The 24,816-nt window shown below is 38.1% G+C and overlaps 1 long non-coding RNA gene across 20 annotated transcripts in view; it reads right to left on the minus strand.

The window, feature by feature from the left end:
- LOC131401145 (uncharacterized) overlaps positions 1 to 24,816 on the minus strand; it is a 75,758-nt gene that overhangs the window by 11,855 nt on the left and 39,087 nt on the right. For 16 of the 20 annotated variants that reach the window (XR_009217573.1, XR_009217570.1, XR_009217565.1 and 13 more), the window contains 3 exons: positions 20,170 to 20,283; positions 6,373 to 6,554; positions 5,934 to 6,082 (listed from right to left, as the gene is read on the minus strand). The exons of 2 other annotated variants lie outside the window; for them this stretch is intronic. This is a non-coding gene — a long non-coding RNA (uncharacterized LOC131401145). The remainder of the gene's footprint in view (positions 1 to 5,933; positions 6,083 to 6,372; positions 6,555 to 20,169; positions 20,284 to 24,816) is intronic. 2 more of the 20 variants (XR_009217559.1, XR_009217557.1) reach the window with 2 other exon arrangements.

Consider the following 24,816-nt stretch of genomic DNA (forward strand, 5'->3'; position numbering starts at 1 on the left):
CTACAAAAGATACAAAATGGTGTCTTAGGCAGAAATAAAGACACTAGACAATAACTTGTATACATGAAAAATAAAGAGCACCTGTAAAAATAAGTGCATAAATAAATATAAAAGACAAAAAAATCGATTTTTATTTGTAACACTTTTCTTCTCATTTCTTACTTAAAAACAACAGCATAAAGGAATAACTAGAAAATTGTGTTGATGTGCTTACATTGTATACAGATGTAATTTATATAATAAAAACAACACAAAGGGGAGAGGATGAAACAAAGATATAGTGGAGGAAGTTTTGTACACAACTGATATTAAGTTGGTATTAATCTGAAATCAATTATTTTAAGGTAAGATGTTAATTGAAATACCAGAAAAACCATGAAAAAAAATAACTCAAAAAATACAGTAAAGAAATAAGGAAATGAAAATGGTACAAGAAAATATTTAACCCAAAAGAAGTCAGGAATAGAGGAATAGAGGAATAAAAAGACATAAAACACATGGAAAACAAACAGGAAAACAAGAGGCATCAGTCCTACCTTATCAGTAATTACATTAAATATAAATAAAAATAGTCCATCAAAAGGCAGAGTTTGGCAAAATAGATTTAAAAAATATAATCCACCTATATGCTATCTACAAGACACACATTTTAGATTCGAAGGCACAAAACGTTTGCAAGTAAAGGATGGAAAAAGACCTACCAGGCAAATAGTAAACAAAAGACAGTTGGGGTAGCTATCCTAATATAAAATAGAACTAAGAAAAGATTGTCACTAGAGATAAATAAGGATATTTTATTATAATCAAAGGATCAATTCATCAGGAAAATATTAAGAGTTATAAACATATATGCGCCTAACAACAGAACACCAAAAATAAGAAAAAAATAGCAGAAACAGAGGAAAAAATAGATAATTTGCCAATAATACTGCGATGCATCACTTAATGACAGGGATATGTTCTGAGAAATGTGTTGTTGGTGATTTTGTCGATGTACAAACATCATAGAGTGTACTTAAACAAAACTAGATGGTATAGCGTCCTACACACCTAGGTTATACGGTACTAATCTATTGGGACCACCATAGTATATGTGGTCCATCGTAGACCAAAACCTCATTATGTGGTGCATGACTGTAGTTGGAGACATCTTTACTACACTTTCAATAATAGAACAACTAGGCAGAAGATCAATGAGGAAACAGAAGACCTGAACAACTCTATAAAACCATTTGACTTATTAAACATCTATAGCAACTGCAGAATAACAAGAACTACAGAATACACATTATTTTCAAATGCACATGGAACATTTTCCAGGATAGATCATATGCTAAGACACAAAACAGGGGCCAGCCCTGTGGCCTGGTGGTTAAGTTCAGTGCTCTCCGCTTTGGCGGCCCAGGTTCAGTTCCCAGGCACAGACCTACACCACTCATCGGCGGCCATGCGGTGGCAGCAACCCACATACAAAATAGAGGAAAACCGGCACAGATGTTAGCTCAGGGCGAATCTTCCTCTTTTTGCTTGATCTAACAGATGTTAGCTCAGGGTGACACTTCCTCAGCAAAAAAAAAACAAAACAAAAAAAAAACACACAAAACAAGTCTCAATAAACTTAAAAGAATTGAAATCATAAAGTATGTTCTCCTACGATGAAATGAAATTAGAAATCCATAACAATGATATCTGGGAAATTCACAAATACGTGGAAATTAAACAACAAACTCCTAAACAACCAATAGGTCAAAAAAGAAATCACAAAGAGAATCAGAAAATATTATGAATGAAAATGTAAACAGAATATATAAAATTTACTAGATGCAACAAAAACAGTGCTGAGGAGAACCGTAGCTGCAACTGCCTACATTAAAACTGAAGATCTCAAATCAATAAGCAAAATATCTACGTTAAGAAATTTGAAAAAGAACAAATTAAACCCAAATGAATCAGGAAGAAGGAAATAATACAGGTTAGAATAGAAATAAGTGAAAGAAAGAACACAAAAAAGTAGAGAAAATCAAGGAAACTAAATTTGGTTCTTCAAAACAATCAAAAAAGAACAGACAAACCTGTAGCTAGACTGACAATGAAAAAAAGAGAGAAAACTCAAAGAAATATGATCAGGAATAAGAGAGGGGACATTATTACCAACCCTACAGGAACAAAAAGAATTACAAAGGAATACTATCAAAAAGTGTATGTCAATTAGATATCTTAGACAAAATGGATACATTACTAGAAAGACACAATCAAATCTGACTCAAGAAGCAAAATCTGAATAGACATATAAAAACGAATTCAATAATTAATCTATAAAATTCCCACAAAAAAAGCCCATGAACAGACCATTTCAATGGTGATTCTATGAAACAAACAAGAATTAATACCAATCCTTCACATAATGTTCCAAAAAATATTAGAGAAGAAATGCTTCCCAATTCATTCTGAGGCCAGTAATAGCCTGATATCAAAACAAGACAAAGATAAAACAAGAAAACTACAGAGCAAGCTACCTTATGAATAGAGACGCAAAAATCTCCAACAAAACACTGCAAACCAAATCCAGAAATGAATATAAAGGACTATACACCATGACCAAATGTGACTTATCTCAGCAAAGAAAAGTTGGTTTAATATCTGAAAATCAATGAATTTAATACACCATATTTATAGGATAAAGATGAAACCTCATGATCATATCAACAAATGCAGAAAAAACATTTGACAAATTTCATGACAACCATTCATGATAAAAAAAAAGCCCTCAACAAATTAGGAACAGAAGAGAACTTTCTATACTTGAAATACTGCACCTACAAAAATTGTACAGCTATCGTTGTAATTAATGGTCAATTAAGTGTATTTTCCATAAAACCAGAAACAAGACAAGGAAAATTGCTCTTGCCAATATTGTACAGGAGATTTTAGCCAGGGTAATTAGGCAGGAAAAAGAAATAAAAATCAATGACATTGGAAAGAAAGATATACAATGATCTGTACTCACAGAGGATGTAATCTTATACATAAAAATCCTAAGGAATCCACCAAAAAAAACCCCTAATATTAAAACTATTAGAACAAAAAGAAGCAATTCTAATGAGTTCAGAAGGACTGGAAGATACAAGATCAACAGAAAAATAATTTTCTTCCTATACACCAGCAATGAATCAAAAATGAAATTACGAGAACAATTCTATTTTCAATATCATGAGAAACAGCAAAATATTTGGAATAAAGTTTTAAAAAGAAGTACAAGACTTTTTACAGTGAAAATTACAAAACAGTGTTGAAGGAAATTAAAGAAGACTAAATTAATGGAAAGATATTCCATGTTAATGGACTGGGAGAATTAATAGTTAAATGGCAGCACGCCACAAAATGATCTACAGATTAAATGTGATCCTTACCAAAATTCCAGATCTTTTTTTATAGCAATTGACAAAATAATCCTAAAATTCATATGGAAATTTAAGGGTCTCAGAATAGCCAAAACAATCATGAAAAAGAAACAAGTAGGAGGCTTCACACTTCTAGATTTCAAAAATTACTACAAAACACACACATTTACTACACAAAATTTACTACTACAAAATTTACACACAAAACTTACTACAATACTACCAGACAGCCTGGACATAAGGTAGAGAGATAAATGAAATAGAATTTAAAGGCCAAAAATAAACCCTTGCATTTAGAATCAAGGGATATTCAATAAGGGTGTCAAGATAATTCAATAGGAAGTAGTCTTTTCAACATATGGTGCTGGGACAACTGGAAATCTACACGCAAAAGGATAAAGTTGGACCTCTTATCTCACACCACATACAAAAATAAATACCAAATGGATCAGACCTCAATGTAAGAGCTACAATTTAGGTTAGATAACGGTTTGCTATTACACCAAAATCAAAAGTGGAAAAAGAAAAAAAAAACAGATAAATTGGATTTCAGCAATATTAAAAACTTCTGTGCTGGAAAATATGCCATCAAAAAAGTGAAAAGACGCGGGGCCGGCCCAGTGGTGCAAGCAGTTAAGTGCATGCACTCCACTGCCGCAGCCTGGTGTTCACCGGTTCGGATCCCCGGCGTGCACCGACGCACCGCTTGTCAAGCCATGCTGTGGCGGCGTCCCATATAAAGTAGAGGAAGATGGGCACGGATGTTAGCTCAGGGCCAATCTTCCTCAGCAAAAAGAGGAGGATAAACATCAGATGTTACCTCAGGGCTAATCTTCCTCACACACACACAAAAACGTGAAAAGACAACACACAGAATGGAAGAAAATATTTACAAATCACATAAAGTTCTATTATCCAGTTATATAAGAAACTCTCACAATAAAATGACAAAAAGACATATAACCCAATTCTAATGAACAAAGGATTTGAACAGACATTTCTCCAAAGAAATACAAATGGCCAATAAGCACATGAAAAATTGCTTGACACAGAAATACTAGTCAAAACCACAATGAGATACTTCATATCCACTAGGATGGCTGATATAAAAGACAGAAAATAACAAGAGAGAATGGGAATAAACTGAAATCTTTATACATTGTTGGTGAGAACTTAAAATGGTGCAGTCACTTTAGTAAAGTTTGTCAATTACTCAAAACATTAAACATAGAGTTGCCGTATTACAAAGCAATTCCAAAGCTAAGTGTATACCCAAAGAAATGAAAATATGTCCACATGAAAACTTGTACACGAATGTTTATAGCACCATTATTCACAATAGACAAAAGGTGGAAACCCAAATATCCTTCAGCTGATGAATGGATAAACAAAATGTGGTTAATCCATAAAGTGGATTATTAAGCCATAAAAGGAATGAAGTACCAATATATATTATAATATGGACATACCACCCAAACATGCTAAGTGAAAGAAGCTGCACACAAAGGTCACATATTGCATGACTGCATTCATATGAATGTCCAGAATAGAGAAATCCATACGGACAAAAGTTAGATTAGTGGTTTCCACGGTTGGCCAAAGGGGAAAATGTAGGTTGACTGCTAATGTGTATGGGACTTCTTTCTGGGGCGATGAAAATGTTTTACAGTAAGGCAGTAATTATGGTTGCACAACTCTATGAATTATACTAAAAGCCACTGAACTTTAAAAAGGCGAATATTTTTTTTATTGATGTCATACTAACATTGTGAGATTCCAGTTGTACCTTATTATTTGTCAGTCACCATATAAATGCGCCCCTTCACGCCTCGTGCCCACCCCCCAACTCTCTTCCCCCTGATAACCACCAAACTGTTCTCTCTGTCCGTGTGTGAGTTTATATTCCACATATGAGAGGTCATACAGTGTTTGTCTTTCTCTGTCTGGCTTCTTTCACTTAACATAATACTCTCCAGGTCCATCCATGTTGTTGCAAATGGGATGATTTTGTCTTTTCTTATGGCTGACTAGTATTCCATTGTATATATATACCACGTCTTCTTTTTCCAATCATCTGTTGATGGACACTTGGGTTGCTTCCACGTCTTGGCTACAGTGAAGAATGCTGCAATGAACATAGGGGTGCACAAGCCTCTTTGAGATTGTTGATTTCAAGTTCTTCGGATAAATAAAAAGGGTGAATTTTATAGTACATGAATTATATCACAGTTGTTAAATAACAGTTGTTATTTTTTAAAAAAGAAGTCAATTACCTTATTCAGAGTCCCACTGATTAGCAGGGTTGCTAAGATAGGTGTTCCTGCTACAAAACATTTAATCTTATTACAAAATTGAGACGACACTTGTTAGCTATAAACTCATTGACAGGTTGCCCCCAAATAATGGTTACCAGTGTCTTGGCCATGAGTGAATGCAAAGTATTTGTACTAGCAAACTGCCCAATGTGTATAACACATAAATATGTAAGCAAAGATAAGAGATAAAGGAATACCACATGGAGATTAGCCCTACCATTGAAATATTTTCATCCACTAGGAGATGTAAGTTTTCCAGTGACACCATTAAGTCAAAAGATGATCCCATAATACAGCTGGGCTAAATAATGATCTAGCAGAGAAGTAGCAGTGGCAAGACTCTCCAATGAACAGTCATGAAAGAACCTCAAAAACAGAAGAAAGGTACATTTGACTACACATGGTGAAAAATCTTAGCAGGACCACGTCTACAATACAGAGGGATTGCTGAGCCAACAACTAGACAACATATAACTTTATTAACAGATAGGAAAATATGTCAACTCACTACCAATACAAGGCAGTAGAAAACCAAAATTTTCACAATGGTAGAAAAAGTCTAAGACCTATCAAACACATCTGAATCAACTTGGTAACTATAGTTTGGATTAATACTATTCAACAATGACAGCAAGACAGAAGCAATGACAACTCACCATGTAAAATTCTGGGATACGCTTTTTGATCAAGTGATTAAGTCAACATGGGCAGTATAACAAGTCATGGATCTATGGTTTCATAATATGGCAAGCAACGGTACCTCCAGAACCACTCAACCCATAGTTGGCAGCTCTTAATACCTAATGTTCTGCTAATAGACAAAATTCCAGGCAGTCAACTAGAAGGGCAAAAGAAGGTTTAAATGGTTAATACTATTAGAATATACCCAATCTAAATAGCAACGTTAAACTAAAAGTAAGCAATGAACAGTTACACGTGTAAAGCACTATAACGTGCTAAGAAACCCAGGTGACAACAATAAAGTGCACCACCTAAAAAAGATTGCCATGAAAAAAAAAATTAAAACCAAATGTGAGATGCAGCTCAAAGTACCGTTAAAGCAAACAATAGTGGTTGCTTGAGAACACCAGCAAAATTAAAACACCACTTGTCACTGCATCATAAGTACAGAGAGTAGATAATAAAAAAAAGATTGGAAAACAGGGCACAACTATAGCAATAGTACATTAAAAGACTGGAAAACAGGACACAATTATAGCAATAGTACATTATCACATTCTATGCTTTTTAGTACCCATGTCAGCTTATCATAGGGCATGTGTCTACTGGGGCAATACTACATCTAACAAAAATCAGCTGAAGTTACTGCAATAAAAGTATAGAAAATAACAACACTTAGAAATTTTGGACTAGTATATTAAGCCTTTAACAATATACTCCCTCAGACATTTTTCATATATGGAGTAATGTACTTGAGATCAACTATTTTTAGGAGAAACACGATCTTTGGTACTTGATCTTTGGTACTTGATGTTAATATCACCTGTGTATTTTTAATTTGCTAGTAAAATTTTTAAATTGCTAATGATAAACCAGAATGATGAAGCTAATAGGTAGGGATATCGAATTAAACAAATTGTATATCAGCACTACACTGCACACAAACACTTTATGAGCCAGAACCTGTAATTGGACAATATCAAGAAATAAAACAAGTGCCCTTTAAATTCCTCAAATGTATTTTTGGCTCACTAGCAGTCATCAGGTTACCATATTAATACTCAATCAGAACCAAATTTATGATGCAAGCACCGCAACATCATTTCAAAAGGGCGATGCGTTGTGGACTAATGCGGCACTACAGAATATCAGAAAAAGATTATTCTTTGTGTCCACAAGGCGGCGACAAACCTTAAAATAGTTCTGACAATGAAGGACAAAAATCTCTAGAAATTCGGGGGCAGAAGCCTAAAAATACAGGAAAATAGCCACTGTAATATACGTAATAATTAAACTGATCTACTTTAAAAATGCCAATCACCTCAGTGAATGTGGAGATAAAATTAACAATATTAGAAACGAATAATCAGCTTTTATCAAAACATTTTAGGCTCTTTAGTAAGATCAGATTGTAATGTTAATGGAAGTTTCCTATGACTAAATTTCTGATGAGAGTGGTAACATAGTCAAAAAGCATCATATTTGAAGTAAATTGAGTAATGCAAGGTTCCCTTTTTGTCCACTAAACTGCAAAATCTGGATGAACTTTTCCTGGAGTTTTTAAGAGTGAAAACCCTGCTCTTATGTTACGGAGGACCCACAGTAACTGGCAAGACTACTTTACATATCGCACAACCAAAGTGAGGTATAAGCAAGAAAAGCACACTACCAATAATCTATACCTAAACCTACAATAGCTGAGAATCACAATGTCCTGAAGAACCCTACGATATTATTGTTGTCTTACTATTACTGGAGCATCAAATTGGGAGTAATAATCCCAGAAGGGAAATATGCAACCAATAACGCTAATACAAACTGCAAAATTAAGTACTAGCGAATTTCCACGATCATTGCTTATTGTCCACAGGAATGCACGAAATTTAGAGTTACACTGTAAATGGACGAGTAAGACACTAAATGTACCAGTAATATTAATACCTTTAACAACTGAAAAACACAAATTATTGGCCTGAAAATCCTACTAGAGTACCATTAAAATTATTTAAATGTCTAATAACAAAAGATGTTCAAAAATCCTACAATATATTAGTCACTCAGAATGGAGGAATCAGACAGTAATGCTACTGGAAAATTGGAGAGCAATTTCTATGTACTTATTTTGGAAGAGCATCGCCGTGTGGACAAATGAGGTACTACATAAAAGCTATCATAATGGTTACCTTGTGTTCAAGGCACCAAATTCCCACCAATCTCAATATTTCTGTTTATGTACTAGAGCTATTAAAATGCACTGCAGATGGTACTAATTTCTTACATTCACGTGAACTGCAAATCACTAAATTCCCAAAGGGCGATGATACATGTACCAATTGGGTACTACACAATTTTGGATTAGCTCCAATTTGTCTGCAGGTCAGCGACAAATCTGAAAAGGCTCAATATCTTACAACCTATGAAAATTCCACATTATTACCATAGATTTAATAGGCAGTGGCACTAATAATGAAACAGTGGCCATATTGGACCCAAGAGAATAAGGCATATACTTATGACTAAATTTACCCATATATACTTTGGCCCATCAAAGGTCCTTCAAAACCAAACTTAGAATGTGAACTCGTCACCTGCTGAATAGCGTCGCTGTGTGGAAAAACTTAGAAGAAAATCACCAAATAATTACCTGAAACAGTGCCAAATTTAAAATTTAGAAATATGCCAGGATAAACACTTATCAATACAGAGGAGGGAGGTGTTGTAAAACTACTTGCAAATGGCAATGGTAATAAATACATTCATGAAACATCCAGCATGAAAGCATATATATCCTTAATTTTAATGTAAAAAATGTTACTCCATCAAATGCTTTTATTAAATTGCTGGTTTCTAATGCTTCAAGTAACGCAGTATTATGAGGAATTTTCTACAAATTCATCTAATAATTTATAAAGAACAACACCATGAGAACAAATGAAGTACTACAGAAGATTCACGGTAATGATCTTTTTCTCCAAAACACAGCACCAAATTGATTAAGACGTGTGAAAGATATGATAGGCAGTGGGATCCTGCTGAACATTGCCAAAACTTCACAAGCAAATGACTCCCCAAAAAAGTATGTATGTCCCTAAGAATTTGCAAATAAATTGTATTGAATTTCAAAAACCTCTCTGTATTGGCATAGAATCAAGGGATCCTAATGAAAACGCAACTGGAAAATACTGAGAAGCTGGCATGTGATGTTGCCTCTAAAGGGGCAACGCAGAGCAGGCAATTAGGAAATTCCATAAATCCATACTGTTGTTTGTAAGCCTCTAGGCAGCATCAATAAACGGTAGTTGACTGAAGTTATAAGTGTATGACATTAGTAACAAGACAATGTGAAGACATAAATATGGACAACAAGTATAGCTATTGAGGTTTGCAGTATTACTATAAAGTGTTCTATTATAAGAACAAATTTCCCACAGAAAATTGATATTTGATAGCAAATGGCTACACTATTGCACTACAGATTTGTCAGTGGCTCAATATTTCAAAAATGGATGCCAAATCTGTAATTTGATTGGGTAACTTGATTGTATTGCCTACTTGCACAGGATGGAAATAACTAGGCAAGAGATGGATTTCTAGGTGAAACTAAACACCGCCCTAAAAACATAGTGGACTGATGTTATCACTATGTACGTGTATATGTGAGCATGAATACATAGTTCCTAGAATCAAAGGCCCTCAAGATGCAACATCTTTTTTTTTTTTTTTTAATTGATGTTTTAATGGTTTCTAACATTGTGAAATTTTGGGTTGTACATTTTTGTTTGTCCATCACCCCATATATGACTCCCTTCACCCCTTGTGCCCACGCCCCACCCTCCACACCCACTGCCCGGGTAACCACAGTCCAGTTTTCTCTGTCCATGTGTTGGTTTATATTCCACATATGAGTGAGATCATACAGTGTTTGTCTTTCTCTTTCTGGCTTATTTCACTTAACATAATACGCTCCAGGCCCATCCATGTTGTTGCAAATGGGACGATTTTGTCTTTTTTTATGGCTGAGTAGTATTCCATTGTATATATATACCACAATTTCTTAATCCAATCGTCAGTCGAGGGACACTTAGGCTGCTTCCACTTCTTGGCTATGGTGAATAATGCTGCAATGAACATAGGGGTGCATAAGCCTCTTTGGATTGTTGATTTCAGGTGCGTTGGATAGAGTCCCAGTAGTGGGATGGCTGGATCATAGGGCATCTCTATTTTTAATTCTTTGAGGAATCTCCATACCATTTTCCATAGAGGCTGCACCAATTTGCATTCCCACCAGCTGTGTATGAGGGTTCCTGTTTCTCCACATCCTCTCCAACATTTGTTGTTTTTTGTCTTGGTGATTATAGCCATTCTAACGGGCGTGAGGTGGTATCTTAGTGTTGTTTTGATTTGCATTTCCCTGATGATTAGTGATGTTGAGCATCTTTTCATGTGCCTATTGGCCATCTGTATATCTTCCTTGGAGAAGTGTCTGTTCATTTCCTCTGCCCATTTTTTGATCGGGTTGTTTGTTTTTTTGTTGTTCAATTGTGTGAGTTCTTTATATATTATGGAGATCAACCCCTTGTCAGATGTATGTTTTGCAAATATTCTCTCCCAGCTGGTTGGTTGTTTGTTCATCTTGATTCTGGTTTCATTTGTCTTATAAAAGCTCTTTAATCTGATAAAGTCCCACTTGTTTATTTTTTCTTTAGTTTCCCTAGTCTGGGTAGGCATGTCATCCGAAAAGATTCCTTTAAACCCAATGTCAAATAGTGTGTTGCCTATATTTTCTTCTATGAGTTTTATAGTTTCAGGTCTCACCTTCAGGTCTTTGATCCATTTTGAGTTAATTTTTGTGAATGGCGATAGCACATGGTCCACTTTCATTCTTTTGCATGTGGCTGTCCAGTTTTCCCAACACCATTTCTTGAAGAGACTTTCCTTTCTCCATTGCATGTTCTTAGCACCTTTGTCGAAAATTAGCTGTCCGTATATGTGTGGTTTTATTTCTGGGCTTTCAATTCTGTTCCATTGATCTGTGTGTCTGTTTTTGTACCAGTACCATGCTGTTTTGATTACTATTGCTTTGTAGTATGTTTTGAAGTCAGGAATTGTGATGCCTCCTGCTTTGTTCTTTTTCTTTAGGATTTCTTTAGCTATTCGGGGTCTTTTGTTGCCCCATATAAATTTTAGTATTCTTTTTTCTATTTCTGTGAAGAATGTCATTGGGATTCTGATTGGGATTGCATTGAATCTGTAGATTGCTTTAGGTAATATAGACATTTTAACTATGTTTATTCTTCCAATCCACGTGCATGGGATATCTTTCCATTTCTTTATGTCATCGTGGATTTCCCTCAATAATGTCTTGTAGTTCTCATTGTATAGGTCCTTCACCTCCTTGGTAAGATTTATTCCTAGGTATTTTATTCTTTTTGATGCAATTGTAAATGGTATTATCTTTTTGAGCTCTCTTTCTGTTAGTTCATTATTAGCATATAGAAATGCAACTGATTTTTGTAGATTGATTTTGTACCCTGCAACTTTGCTGTAGTTGTTGATTGTTTCTAACAGTTTTCCAACAGATTCTTTAGGGTTTTCTATATATACAATCATGTCATCTGCAAATAGTGAGAGTTTCACTTCTTCGTTACCTATTTGGATTCCTTTTATTCCTTTTTCTTGCCTAATTGCTCTGGCCAAAACCTCCAGTACTATGTTGAACAGGAGTGGTGAGTGTGGGCAGCCCTGCCTCGTTCCTGTTCTCAGAGGAATGGCTTTCAGTCTTTCCCCGTTGAGTATGATGTTAGCTGTGGGTTTGTCATATATGGCCTTTATTATGTTGAGGTACTTTCCTTCTATTCCCATTTTATTGAGAGTTTTTATCATAAATGGATGGTGTATCTTGTCAAATGCCTTCTCTGCGTCTATTGAGACGATCATGTGGTTTTTATTCTTTGTTTTGTTGATGTGATGTATCACGTTGATTGATTTGCGGATGTTGAACCATCCCTGAGTCTCTGGTATAAATCCCACTTGATCATGGTGTATGATCTTTTTAATATATTGTTGTATTCGGTTTGCCAATATTTTGTTGAGGATTTTTGCATCAATGTTCATCAGCGATATTGGCCTGTAATTTTCTTTCTTTGTATTGTCTTTGTCTGGTTTTGGTATCAGGGTGATGTTGGCCTCATAGAATGATTCAGGAAGTGTTCTATCTTCCTCTATTTTTTGGAATAGTTTGAGGAGGATGGGTATTAAATCTTCTTTGAATGTTTGGTAAAATTCACTGGAGAAGCCATCTGGTCCTGGACTTTTATTTTTTGGGAGGTTTTTGATTACTATTTCAATCTCTTTACTTGTTATTGGTCTATTCAGATTCTCCATTTCTTCTTGGTTCAATTTTGGGAGGTTGTATAAGTCTAAGAATTTATCCATTTCTTCTAGATTGTCCAATTTGTTGGCATATGATTTCTCATAGTATTCTCTTATAATCCTCTGTATTTCCATGGTATCCGTTGTAATTTCTCCTCTTTCATTTCTAATTTTATTTACTTGAGCCTTTTCTCTTGTTTTCTTAGTAAGCCTGGCTAAGGGTTTGTCTATTTTGTTTATCTTCTCGAAGAACCAACTCTTTGTTTCATTAATCCTTTCTACTGTTTTTTTGGTCTCAATATCATTTATTTCTGCTCTGATTTTTATTATTTCTCTCCTTCTGCTGGCTTTGGGCTTTGTTTGTTCTTCTTTTTCTAGTTCTGTTAGGTGTAATTTAAGGTTGCCTATTAGGGCTTTTTCTTGTTTGTTAAGGTGGGCTTGTATCGCTATGAGTTTCCCTCAGGACCGCTTTTGCTGCATCCCATATGGTTTGATATGGCATGTTATCATTTTCGTTTGTTTCCAGATAGTTTTTGATTTCTCCTTTAATTTCATCAATGATCCATTGGTTGTTCAGTAGCATGTTGTTTAATCTCCACATTTTTGTCACTTTCCCAGTTTTTTTTTCCTGGTTCATTTCCAGTTTCATAGCCTTATGGTCTGAAAAGATGCTTGTTATGATTTCAATCTTCTTAAATTTATTGAGGCTTGCTTTGTTTCCCAACATATGGTCTATCCTAGAGAATGTTCCATGCGTGCTTGAGAAGAATGTGTACTCAGCTGTTTTTGGGTGGAGTGCTCTGTATATGTCTACTAGGTCCATCTCGTCCAGTTTTTCATTTAAGTCTAATATTTCTTTATTAACTTTTTGTCTGGATGATCTATCCATTGCTGTAAGTGGGGTGTTAAGATCCCCTACTATCATTGTGTTGTTGTTGATTTCTCCTTTTAGGTTTGTTAATAGTTGTTTTATGTACATTGGTGCTCCTATGTTGGGTGCATATATTTATAAGTGATATGTCTTCTTGATGGAGTGTCCCTTTTATCATTATATATTTCCCTTCTTTGTCTTTCTTAACCTGTTTTATCTTGAAGTCTACTTTGTCTGATATGAGTATGGCAACACCTGCTTCCTTTTGTTTGCCATTAGCTTGGAGTATTGTCTTCCATCCTTTCACTCTGAGCCTGTGCTTGTCTTTAGTGCTAAGATGTGTTTCCTGAAGGCAGCATATTGTTGGGTCTTGCTTTTTAATCCATCCTGCCGCTCTGTATCTTTTGATTGGAGAGTTCAATCCATTTATATTTAGGGTAATTATTGAAATATGAGGGCTGAATGTTGCTGTTTTGTCACTTATTTTCTGGTTCTTTTGCATTTCCTTTGTTTCTTGTCCCATTTGTTTTGGACTGCCAATTCAGTTTGGTTGTTCTGTCTTATGACTCTTCTAGTTTTCTCTTTGTTTATCATATGTGGTTTTGCTTTGATTATTTGTTTAGTGGTTACCTTGAGGTTTGGGCAAAAAATCTTGTGTATGAGATAGTCCATTATCTGATAGCCTCCTACTTCCTTATACTAAGTCAATTCAGTCACTTTCCTCTTCCCCTTCTAAGTTGCTCTTGTTATACCTTATTCTATCTTGTGTTGTGGCTGTGTGTTTACAGTGATGAGGTTAAATTTATTTTTGGTGAATTTCTTCCCTTGATCTTTGAGTTTAGTATTTAAGTGGTTGCTAACCTATTCCGGTAAAGATCTACTATGTCTCTGATTTTGTCTACCTACTTTTCTCCTTACTCCAAGCTTTGTGTTCCCTTTCTCTTCTTTTTTTCAGGCCTGAGGTCCTTCTTGAGTATTTCTTGTAGTGGCGGTCTCGTGGCCATGAACTCCCTTAGCTTTTGTTTATCTGGGAGAGTTACTATTTCTCCATCATATTTGAAGGATATTTTTGCTGGATAGAGTATTCTTGGCTGAAAGTTTTTGTCTTTTAGTATTTTGAATATATCATTCCAGTCTCTTCTAGCCTGAAAAGTTTCTGTTGAGAAATCCGCTGAGAGCCTGATGGGAGCTCCTTTGTACGTTATTTTTTGTTTTTGTCTAGCTGCCCTTAATATTGTTTCTTTGTCGTTGACCCTGGCTAGCCTTACCACTAGGTGTCGTGGTGAAGGCCTTTGTCTGTTAATATATATAGGCGTCCTGTTGGCTTCGCTTACTGGTATTTCCTGCTCCTTCCCCAGATTTGGGAAATTTTCAGCTATTATTTCCTTGAATAGGCTCTCTGTTCCTCTTTCCCTCTCCTCTCCCTCAGGAATACCTATAATTCTTACGTTACATTTTCTAATAGAGTCAGATATTTCTCGGAGTCTTTCTTCATTTCTTTTTAGTCTTAGTTCTCTCTCTTCTTCCATCTGGAGTATATCTGTATTCCTATCCTCTAAAGTACTAATTCTTTCTTCCATATTGTCAGCTCTGTTCTTTAAAAATTCCAGATTCTCCTTTATCTCCTCCATTGTGTTCTTCATCTCCATCAGCACTGATTGGTTTTTCTTTATGATTTCAATCTCTTTTGTGAAGAAACTCCTAATCTCATTGAATTGTTTGTCTGTGTTGTCTCGTATTTCGTTGAGTGTTTTTATGATAGCTATTTTGAAATCTCTGTCATTTAGTTTATGGATTTCTGTGTCTTCGGGGTTGATTTCTGGGTGCTTGTCATTTTGTTTCTGGTCTGGGGATTTCATATATTTTTGCATTGTGGTTCCTGTGTTGGTTTTGATTTTCCTCATCCTGGAAGTCTCTGGTTGCAATTTCCACCTGCCTCCACTGTCTGGTGGTAAAGGGCTGTGTAGTCTAAGCCCCCTGCGCTCTGCCCCAGTTTTTCTGCTGCGATCCGCAGTTTTGTTTTGTTTTGTTTTGTTTTTCCCCACTGCGATCCACGGGTCCAGTCCAGTTTGATCAGGTCTGCCTCGGATCGCTAGGTCTGGTCGAGCTGCAGACTCCGGGTTGCGGGGAGGGGGGAGCTCTCTCTTTTGCCCTCTGAGTCCCTGACGTGGGAGGCTTCTCGTTTGCCCCTCTTTATCCGCTCTCTGGGGTGCTCAGATGTTGATGGTAGCCCTGTGGCTCCTCTGAGCCCTCTGTGCGGGAGTTTCCCACTGGCTGAGAGCCCGAAGAGCTACAGTTTCCCACCGAGGGCCGCCCCTCCCCCCTCTCTGGGAGCCGCGCGGACCGGGATCGCTGATCTGATGGGGAGGGAGCGGAGTTCTCCTTATCTCTCCCCACTTCCTCCGGGGGCCCAGCACGTTCCGCTCTCAGATGTGCGGCAGTGTGGATCCCTCCGCTCTAGGTTTTCACTGTCTGGGATTCCGTTGTTGGTCTGTGGCTGTTGCTTTTGTTGTATCTTGTGGGGGAAGAATTCACGGGAAAGCTCACTCCGCCATGATGCTGACGTCACTCCTCCGCAACATCTTTTTATTAAGTGGCAAAATTTTAATAGGTCCAAACTTTGGAACAGAGAGCTCTGCACCAGATATTTACAAAGGACAAGGCCATGCAATTACATATGAAAGATTTCCTTGCTTCTCATCTATACATAGAGAAACCAAAACCGAAAATTCATGACAACCATATGCATGCAAATATCATCCATTTGCTGAGTTTAGCTGCCAACTGGGTGTTAAAGCTCATCTAAAGAACCAATGAAGCTAGAAAAATAGAGTAGCACCATGTCTAAGATGTTTATCTTTCCCATTTTAGGACTGTTTTCCAGCAGTGGCTATCAGCAATGCAACAACAAAGCAGTGTCTACAGGAGCATACTTAGGAGGGGCAGATGGACAATTAGAAAAGAAGTAAGGCATAAAATAGGCTTTCAAGAAACCAAAATACTCCAAAGGCATTTATCGAAAAACTGCTAAGAAAGCTTAGCCGCACTAATGTACGGAATTGTCTGTATAACATTAACTCTATAAAAATTTAAGTAATACGTCCTAGGCAGTAGAATGTTTGAAAGGAATAGTAACAGGCTACTAATAGTAATAAAGATGAACTAGGAAAATACAACCCAGCCCCTCATGGGATAGTTGAGAACCACAGTGTTCAGAAGAACCAAATTGGGTAGGCCAAACAAGTGCTAGCACTATACTAATACAGCTTCTTGTCCACTTGCAGGAAAACTATCCTTAAAGTCAATGGGTGGAGATTCTATTGTAAACATACGGTTCCCAAAGAGCAGGGGCACTACAGGTGACAAAATTTTATTAGAACAATTCCAGATAGCAAATACATTGAAGATAGGCACTAATACTAATTAGGGATTAAAAAATTTCACCACCTAAAAGATTGTTGCATATTTGTTGATAGCAATGGCAAACTTCCATCTGAAGTTTTGCCTCCTAGTTCATTTTAGGGGACACTTGATCAATGCTGTCATTAGGCAATTAACTTCTTAGTATTGGGGTGCTTGATGGGAGGTACTTCACAATATGCTGAGAGGTCCTAGAAAGGGCCTTCGTATGGATGGGGTCCAGGACAGACTATAGGGAGACCTATGTGTTTCTAGTTCATGTGCCCTAGTGAAAGGTAGGGAGGGAGCAATGAAGGTGAACTAACCTTAACTTCCAAGGATCAGAAATCTTTTGTGAGAAATCTTCTGTGCTGCAGCATGAGGCTCCTTTGAACCATTTTAACAGCCAAGCAGCGAAGTGTATTCATGAATCCCACCCATACTCTAAGGACACAGTAAAAAGTATTTATTCCTCCTCTCTTGTAGAAAGCTTGCCCAGTCTGTAATTCCCCCATGCATAAAACCAGATGCTTTTTACTTAAAAATGTCATTTTTTGTGCTGGAGTCTAAAACTGATGATTAGAAGCTGGTTTTATTCCTACCTCTGCCAGTATGTCACTTTTTTTTTTTTTTTTTTTTTTTTTTTTTTTTTTTTTTTTTGTGAGGAGATCAGCCCTGAGCTAACATCCGCCAATCCTCCTCTTTTTTTGCTGAGGAAGATGGCCCTGGGCTAACATCCGTGCCCATCTTCCTCCACTTTATATGGGACGCCGCCACAGCATGGCCTACCAAGCAGTGCGTCGGTGCGCGCCCGGGATCCGAACCAGCGAACCCCGGGCCGCCGCAGCAGAGCGCGCGCACTTAACCGCCTGCGCCACCGGGCCAGCCCCAGTATGTCACTTTTAAAGCTTAAAATAAACCAAATCTTTCCTTTCTTGACCACTTTTAACACGTGATTGATGGTGAGATGTGAACCAGAAAGGGCAAGGGAAGTTTTCAGGGCCCTTTTAAAAATAAAGCACACTAAGCACCCCATCCAAGGACACAGAACTCAAAATAAGAGTACTGAATACAAGGTGCACTGGCCATTCTGGTTGGCAATGATCAAAGATTACCTTTATCAACGTTTGTGGGCATCACATAGCTCTTTGGGCTAAGTATACCACAAATAAAAAGCATCAGGCTCATTCCTCCTCCCGAAGAAAGCAGGGGTAGTGTTTCTTCTCTTCATGCCAAACCTGTTCTGGATCATTGTTGAGGTCAATGTCCACAACCATCCTTCTGGCTAAAAACCATGTCACTACACCCTTTACCACATGCTCTTGTCCTAACATAAGGCATGGGATTTCTTCACTCTTTTATTTTGGAGTCTCATCCAAGACCTCCTAACTCTAGAGTACATGCTGCACTACTGCACTTAGTTAAAAGGCAATATGGCAGTGAGTCCCCAAGATGAACACTAAGAGTTCAGCATAGCAGCATCTGTCTGGACAGCCCTCTGGTTCTGATAAGCAGAAGCCAGTGAAAAGTACAGCTAAGCCAAAGACATCCCATCCCAAAGGACAGCTGGTATTTCACCAATACATATGATAGGAGACCCTTCAGGGGACCCAGGATCTTGCCTACATAGTGTACTATTCCCTGGGGAACAAATGTTGGGTGTTGGTTCCCATCATCTTATAGAGGCATTCTCATCCTCTTTGAAGAATACTGGCTTCCTATATTAGGTGAACATAGTTCCAGTACCAACTAAAATTTCTCAATAAGTTAACTTCTCCTAACCTTATCCTCAAGTGTAAAACATGGAAACTAAGAAGTGCTTAAAGTCAAGTTACTGAGGCAGACGGCCTACATTGTAATGTCTGTAGTGACATTTGTTGCTTAAATGTCCTGTACTTACCAGACAGTAAGATTCTCTTTGAGGCATGTGAAACCCACAAAAAATCTTTTAAGACCTTAACACACCGGAATCCCCATTGTAGTTCCCCGCCAACCCCCAAATTGAACACTGTGGTAGGTACTCAGGAAACGCTGGTAAGACACAGGCTGGTCCACCAATCCCATAAGGTATGAGAAACCAAGGAAAGGGTGGAGAGGACACTTGGATATCATAAATGGAGGCATCTCAAGTTAGGACTTTTATATAAATATGATGGTCCATGAACTCCATTTTCAACATACTGAGCAGTCTGGGAGTGAAACAGGAAATGGCAAAAGAATATTTTTCAAAGTCACTCCTAATAACTACAGTGCCTACTAGACAGCGTGGGGTAACAGAACTGCAGTCATCCTTGACTTTGGGGGAACTTGTTAGGTGACAAAAATCTGTGTCCCCTGATTCCTACAGGATATGCACCCTTCCCTCCATGCTGCCCAAACACCTCTGCTGCTCCCCATCAGCCTGACAGCACATCCCCATACCACAAGTAACCACCCCTTGCCCACTTCTTTGGTGGCCTAAGTAACAGCCAGAAGTGGTCCCTCTCCCAGAGCTTGAACTCACTCAGAGCATACACAATCACCGACTCTCAAAATACACAGAACCAGAACTAGCATTAAGGGGGCATAGGTGGGGTTGGGCCTTGCCAAGGAGATGAGGTAATGTGAAGATGGCTGCTGAGATGACATTTGTTCTTGGACTGAGGCTTGATTTCTTCAAAGCATTATGCAGTCTTCTTCTTTCAGACAGATTCCAGATGGATCCTCCATCCCTTTCCCTCTTTCCCTCTTGTCCCAAACCCTCAGAACCTCATCCCTAGCTATCTCCCCTACTCAGTAACTCTCAAATAGAATTCCTAATAGCATCAACCTGTATGATAGGAAATGTTGACCAACTATTCACCAGGCCACACCTACTCCCCATTTCCCTCTTGTTTTTTCAATAGATGAGAAGTCAAGACTCTAAAACCCCTAAGTCATCAAAAGCAAAAGTATTGGAAGGGCTCATATGGTTTGCTTCAGATTTCAATCAAGTCCAGGGAAGGATGGACAAGCTGCCCCACATCCAACTCCAGATCTCAGTGTTCACACATAAAAACTGATGGGACCAAATCAGGCACAGATCTATTCAGCTCTAATACCCTATAGAATATGGACTTGTATTCCTTCTCTCAAACCAAACACCCCTTACCTTGAGGCTTGGGAGGGGTATTGTCCAACCCAGAACAGCTCTGGTGGTAGCAGTGGCCTCAAAGGATTTGGATCAATTTCAACCATCTTCTGAGATGCACCAGTTCTTCTGAAGCTGCAGCAGGATGTCAAATATGGGAAATTCTAATAATGCCAAATGAGCCCCTGTCCTACCACCCTGCTCCTTGGACCTGTAAGGCACCTCCCAGATTCTGCCGAAAGCTACCTTACAACCAGTTTGATGTGAGAGGACATTAGGCATCCAGTGGCTGGGTAAACGTTAAGTGATTATAGTTCCCGATACTTGGCATTCCTCAGGGCCACGGTGAAACAAAGTGACTTCCTGAAGTCACGATTAACCTAATTCATAGGCACTATGAAATGAGAGATCACTGGTGATGTGATGCAAGGCTAAAGACAAATGGGAGAAACTTACAAAGGGCGGCCTAAATCACTCTACTCACCTTCTTAGTAGGTCAGCTCAAAATTCCTGCTGTTGTGAACACTCATTTACTTAACAGCCAAGCTGCTATTAAACTAGAGCTGAGTCCCTTGGGGTTAAAGCCTCACAGGCAGAAGCAAGGAGACAAGGCACAGAACATAAGTCAGAGTCTAAAAACAGAAGCCTTTGAGGCCGGCCCGGTGGCGCAAGAAGTTAAGTGCGCGCGCTCCGCTGCGGTGGCCCGGGGTTTGCCAGTTCGGATCCCGGGCGCGCACCAACGCACCGCTTGTTAAGCCATGCTGTGGCGGCGTCCCATATAAAGTAGAGGAAGATGGGCACGGATGTTAGCCCAGGGCCAGTCTTCCTCAGCAAAACACAGGAGGATTGGCATTGGATGTTAGCTCAGGGCTGGTCCTCCTCACAAAAAAAAAAAAAAAAAAAAAAAAAAAAAAAGAAGCCTTTAACAAGTAAGCCCACCACACTCAACCACTAGTTAAAAGGTAAAAGAAGTCTTAAAATGAGACAGGTGAAAGGATGGATATAGACATCAAGGGGCACATAAATCATTCTTAAAAGACTCCATAAAACCCCTAAGTTGTCTAGTTCCAGCCATGGACCCCAAAAAGCCAGCACAAGAAACACCTTGTATCATCCACAAACTATAGCTGAGTCACTGACAATCCCAAGATCCTAGGAGACCATGGTCCCCACTCCCAACTCATTTATATTCCAAAGATAAATGACCCTACACACTCCTATCCATTTTGCTGAGAATTTTATGAGGATTTCTTTATTGTATAAGCCTACCAGCTTTTCTAGGCAGGTGGTTAAACTCTAAATATGAAGGAATGGAGAAGGAGGAGGTGAGAAGGAAGATTATTTACAAAAAAAAAACCAAAAAGAGTATTAGACACAAATTAGACAGATGAAAGGGGGCAAGATGGAATGATAACTGCATGTGCCAGGGAAAGGAGAATGAAACAGGGATATACGAGGGGCTTTGCATGTAAGGAAGGGGCTAAGAATGTGGACCCTGCAGTATGATCAGCCGGGTACAAAACTCTGCTCTGCAAATGACTTGCTGTGTGACTTCTGACAAGTCACCTAGACTGCGTAAGCTGCCTCAATTTTCCCATCTGCAAATGTGGATAATAATAGTTATAGCACCTAAAGGAAAGCGTTATTGTCAGTATTAACTGCTTTAATATATGAAAAGGGCCTGACACATAGTAACTCTCCAATAAATGTTAGTTGCTTCTGAATGTGGGGTCCAGCAATCCGGGTCTATCAGTCACTGTGCTTTGCTGTTTCAGCCCTGATAGAGAGATGCTACTTTCACTAGGGCCATGTTGCCAGGTAAGAAACCGGACTCAGTACTGTGCCTGAGGACTTATGCACACTACAACTGAAATGACTCGCACGTACATGAATTAAGTGTATTTAACTTAAACCTGAAAAAACCTGAGAGCTAGAAATTCAGAAACTTCAAGACCAAGTCAAGGCTGAGAGCCAATAAATAGAAAAGAAACCCTCTCAATTCCAAAGGAGTCCCTGGAAAAGGAGCAAAGCCTGATTTTCAAAAAGGCTGTAGTCAACACTGGAGACGCAAGTCTGACACCCAAAGCCCACCCTCCTCCTACCCTGTCTAAGCAGGTCTCTGCCAGGGCAGCGAGCACTAAGAGCCCCAACCGCTGCCACAGGAGTATCTTTGAAGAACAGACAGTGCTCAATTCTCCCTCTGTGCACAGCCACTTTCTTTCCTATTAAAAAAAAAATTATTTAGAAAAAACTGCCCTGTTGGGGGAGGCTAACTGCACTTCAGTTGAATCGAATGCTTAACTGCTGAGGAACCATCTGTATCCCCTAGACAAGTATATAAGTGCATAGGGGTCATCTGTTGCCAGCAGATATTGGGAAATTTTCATATGTGAAGGTTAGCCATGCTTCTCTTCCTCTGACATATATGAGTCAACTGAATCCTAAACAATTCAAAGCTTTCCTTGGAATGTAAAATGCCATGAATTGAGCCTCCAAATTCAAACTGTAACTTAAAAGCATTCTGATCTTGTTAAAATTATTTTCTTTCCACACTTCCTAAATTATTCTATGAGGCCAACATCACCCAGATACCAAAGCCAGACAAAGACAATACAAAGAAAGAAAATTACAGGCCAATATCGCTGATGAACATAGATGCAAAAATCCTCAACAAAATATTGGCAAACCAAATACAGCAATACATTAAGAAGATCATACACCATGATCAAGTGGGATTTATACCAGGGACACAGGGATGGTTCAACATCCACACATCACATAAACAAAACAAAGAATAAAAACCACATGGTCATCTCAATAGATGCAGAGAAGGCATTTGACAAGATACAACATCCATTTATGACAAAAATTCTCAACAAAATGGGAACAGAAGGAAAGTACCTCAACATAATAAAGGCTATTTATGACAAACCCACAGGCAACATCATACTCAACGGGGAAAGACTGAAACCCATTTCTCTGAGAACAGGAACGAGGCAGGGCTGCCCACTCTCACCACTCCTGTTCAACATAGTACTGGAGGTTTTGGCCAGGGCAATTAGGCAAGAAAAAGGAATAAAAGGAATCCAAATAGGTAACGAAGAAGTGAAACTCTCACTATTTGCAGATGACATGATTTTATATATAGAAAAGCCTAAAGAATCTGTTGGAAAACTATTAGAAATAATCAACAACTACAGCAAAGTTGCAGGGTACAAAATCAATCTACAAAAATCAGTTACATTTCTGTATGCTAATAATGAACTAACAGAAAGAGAACTCAAAAAGATAATACCATTTACAATTGCAATTGTAATAAATTGTAATAAATTACAATTTATATGGCGTAACAAAAGACCCCGAATAGCTAAAGCAATCCTAAGAAAAAAGAACAAAGTAGGAGGCATCACAATCCCTGACTTCAAAACATACTACAAAGCAATAGTAATCAAAACAGCATGGTACTGGTACAAAAACAGACACACAGATCAATGGAACAGAATTGAAAGCCCAGAAATAAAACCACACATATACAGACAGCTAATTTTCGACAAAGGTGCTAAGAACATACAATGGAGAAAGGAAAGTCTCTTCAACAAATGGTGCTGGGAAAACTGGACAGCCACATGCAAAAGAAGGAAAGTGGACCATCTGCTATCGTCATTCACAAAAATTAACTCAAAATGGATCAAAGACCTGAAGGTCAGACCTGAAACTATAAAACTCATAGAAGAAAATATAGGCAACACACTATTTGACACTGGTCGTAAAAGAATCTTTTCAGATGACATGCCTACCCGGACTAGGGAAACTAAAGAAAACTAAACAAGTGGGACTTTATCAGATTCAAGAGCTTCTATAAGACAAATGAAACCAGAATCAAGATGAACAGACAACCCACCAGCTGGGAGAGAATATTTGCAAAACATACATCTGACAAGGGGTTGATCTCCATAATATATAAAGAACTCACACAACTGAACAACAAAAAAACAAACAACCCGATCAAAAAATGGGCAGAGGAAATGAACAGACACTTCTCCAAAGAAGATATACAGATGGCCAATAGGCACATGAAAAGATGTTCAACATCACTAATCATCAGGGAAATGCAAATCAAAACAACACTAAGATATCACCTCACGCCTGTTAGAATGGTTATAATCACCAAGACAAAAAACAAGTGTTGGAGAGGATGTGAAGAAACAGGAACCCTCGTACACAGCTGGTGGGAATGCAAACTGGTGCAGCCTCTATGGAAAACGGTACGGAGATTCCTCAAAGAATTAAAACCAGAGATGCCCTATGACCCAGCCATCCCACTACTGGGCATCTATCCAACGAACCTGAAATCAACAATCCAAAGGCTTATGCACCCCTATGTTCATTGCAGCATTATTCACCATAGCCAAGAAGTGGAAGCAACCTAACTATCCCTAGACTGACGATTGGATTAAGAAAATGTGTTATATATATACAATTAGAATACTATTCAGCCATAAAAAAAGACAAAATCGTCCCACATGCAACAACATGGATGGGCCTGGAGGGTATTATGTTAAGTGAAGTAAGTCAGAAGGAGAAAGACAAACACTGTATGATCTCACTCATATGTGGAATATAAACCAACACATGGACAGAGAAAACTGTATTGTGGTTACCAGGGGC

Source organism: Diceros bicornis, chromosome X (assembly GCF_020826845.1).
Source record: "Diceros bicornis minor isolate mBicDic1 chromosome X, mDicBic1.mat.cur, whole genome shotgun sequence".
NCBI classification, from domain to species: domain Eukaryota; kingdom Metazoa; phylum Chordata; class Mammalia; order Perissodactyla; family Rhinocerotidae; genus Diceros; species Diceros bicornis.